This window comes from Rhinolophus hipposideros, assembly GCF_964194185.1.
Source record: "Rhinolophus hipposideros genome assembly, chromosome: 2".
Taxonomy (NCBI): domain Eukaryota; kingdom Metazoa; phylum Chordata; class Mammalia; order Chiroptera; family Rhinolophidae; genus Rhinolophus; species Rhinolophus hipposideros.
This window is the reverse complement of record NC_138048.1, coordinates 9,357,248-9,360,215: the sequence shown is the minus strand read 5'-3', so window position 1 is coordinate 9,360,215 and position 2,968 is coordinate 9,357,248. Positions and strand designations below refer to the sequence as shown.

The 2,968-nt window shown below is 37.7% G+C and overlaps 1 pseudogene across 1 annotated transcript; it reads left to right on the top strand.

Annotated features, from left to right (window-relative positions):
- Nucleotides 1-413: 413 nt before the first annotated feature.
- LOC308508310 (large ribosomal subunit protein eL32-like) lies at nucleotides 414-864 on the top strand (annotated as a pseudogene). Its single transcript has one exon. The product of its transcript is annotated as a large ribosomal subunit protein eL32-like (transcript).
- The last annotated feature ends 2,104 nt before the right edge of the window (nucleotides 865-2,968 follow it).

Sequence of the window (2,968 nt, the reverse complement as noted above, 5' to 3'; positions counted from 1 at the left end):
CACTTTTCTCAACCCTCCTGACTAGACTCCTTATCTCGCAGTAAGCTAGCTATTTGTGGTATATCTTTAAATTAGGGTTTGTTTGTCGTTTCCTCATGCTTAGTTTTAGGTCATATGTCTTTGGTAGGATTAGCACACAAGTGAGCTGACTTTTTATTTTATCCTGCATGATTCTCATTAAGCCCATTGTTAATGATGTTCAATTTAAGCATTTGATTAAGGTGTTGTCTGCCCGACCTTTATACTGTAAAGTTTTCTTTTTTTCCTTGTTTTTCTTTTTCTTTTTTTTCAGACAGTCCACATTTTTAAAAGCATGTATTTACTTATGTAAAACATTCAATGAATAAACTTTTTGAATAGGATATAAAGGCACATGGTAAAAAAAAAATCATTGAAAAGTTGTGTAGCTCTTCCTCTGTGCTGCCTACGGAGGTGGCATTCTACTTCTACTCAATATCATGGCTGCCTACAGACCAGTCATGAAGCCCAAGATCATCAAAAAGAGGACCTAGAAGTTTATCCGGTACCAGTCAGACCGATATGTCAAATTTAAGCGTAACTGGCAGAAACCCAGAGGCATTGACAACAGGGTGCGCAGAAGATTCAAGGGCCAAATCTTGATGCCCAACATTGGTTATGGGAGTAACAAGAAAACAAAGCACATGCTGCCAAGTGGCTTTTGGAAGTTCCTGGTCCACAGCGTCAAGGAGCTTGAAATTCTGCTGATGTGCAACAAATCTCACTGTGCTGAGATTGTTCAGAACGTCTCCTCAAAGAACTGCAAAGCCATTGTGGAACAAGCACCCCAGTTGGTCATCAGTCAGCAATCCCAAAGCCCAGCTGCGCAGTGAAGAAAATGAATAGACAGCTTGTGTGCAAATTGTGTTTTAATACAATTCTTTACAAAAAAAAGTTGTGTAGCAAAAAGTAGTGTCTTTTAGTCTGGACCAGTTCCTCAGTTGATTCTTGATTTTCCTAAGTGTTAAATAGTATAAACTAGCTATTTTGTGGTGTGTCTTTAAATCTGGGTTTGTTTGACAAACTCATGTTTAGTTTTAGGTTATATGTCTTTGGTAGGATTAGCACACAAGTGAGGCTTGCTTTTTATTTCATCCTGCATGATTCTCATGAACCCCAGTACTCAATTTAAGCATTTGATTAAGGTGTTGTCTGCCAGAGCTTTATACTGTAAAGTTCTCTTTTTTCTTTGTTACTACTATTTTGTATAGTGGTACTTTGAGACTATATGTATATATTTTTTCATTCATTCATTCATTTATATTCAGATGAGCACATGGTTTTCTATTTTACTTTGTTAATTGGTTTTCTATTTTACTTTGTCTATTTACTTTTGTTAAATGTTCATATTGTCACAGGTTTAGACAGTGGGAGTCACTTTAAATAGGCTTCTGGGTCCTTTTGACATGTCTCCATCATTTTTTTTTAACATTTTCTTTCTTTCTCATGCAACACATGTGAGGACCATCTTGTATTTTCCCTGCACCTGTCTTAGAATCAACACTCTCTGGGGCACTAAGGTTCCTTTAGCAAATACTGCTTTCTGATAATGCATTGTAATGGGCCTTTTTAAAATTTGGACATCAGATTACAGAGTAGATTATGTGGAACCTATAATTTTAAGAGAGTGCTTCTCAAACTGCAGATTCTGACCCACTAGTGAATTATGAAATAATTGTGATTGCAACAAACACTTATAAAACAGTGAAACAAAATGCAATAGATAATATTAGAGTGTATTGTATATAATAAAGGTCCGTAATATTACATAAAACTTTTATATTAGTTTTGTGCATGTGTGTGTATACTGTTTGATGATAAAATTTATTTTATGTATATTTGTGTGAGTCTCTGTCAAAAAAGTTTGAAAGCAACTCCCTTGGATTTAAAGCTACCTCAAGCAATTTTACAATATTGCAGTTTGAAATGAAGCCCCAACAATACATTTAAAATATAAAAGTGCAGATTGCTTTTCATTACATATTTTAAAGGGATTGACAGGTGACTTTTCCCTGAGAAGCCTACCCCTGGAATGTCTAGGCATTTTCTAAAGGTCCTGGACCCAGTTATCCCAATAAATGGTAGGAGCCCAAATGCTGTCTCCCTAGGAGGGTCTGAGGTAGTGGGTTCCTCATCTAGTCTGTGATATTGCTGTTGTCCTGCTGGGATGGGTGGTTGGAGGTACTGTGTTTTCCCTAAACAGACTGGGAGGACCCAGTTTTCCAAGGTTTCCTCTGCCAGTAAGATGGCATCACACTTCTCCCCTATTAGTGGGAAAGGTACCTGGCTTGGAGAGCTGGACAACTCTAACCCTTAACTCCCCTCTTTGCTAGAGACCCTCCCCTTTGTTTCCCACTGGGTATCGGGAAGATGGAAAGCAGCCTTTAAAGCTATTTGTGTTTTAGCCGTGCCATGTGAGTCTGTGTTTCTGTGTGAAGGCCTACTTATTCGGAGGAGAGTTCTGTCCCTGGAATTAGAAATTAATCCTTAATCAGAGTAATGCAGTGTCACACTTTCAATCTGCTAATGAGCTGTGGACAGAGATGGCACATCTTTCTCCAGTTGATGGATGCCCCTTTTAGAGGACATGTAATATCCTCACCAGGTCTTTACTCAGCTGGATTAACACTCTTCAGAATCAAAAGAATCCCCAAAAGAGCCCTTATGTTTTTGGCTCTTGCCTTGTTAAGTTGCCCAATTTCTCACAGTCTACCTTCTCTCCCATTAAAATGGCTGCCTATTAAACTCATTAGTGGAATCTAACTTATTGTGTTTCTTAACTTTTTTTGCCTGCATATGTTTCTGTTTGTTTGCATTTTCTTTCATATAATACCCTAATCTAAATCCTTTACTCTTCTTTGATAAGGCTTTTATTTTCTTCTGCAGAAAATCAACCATATTATTTCATCACTGCCCCTCCCCTCATTCTCCATCAACCTTTTCCTGTTAT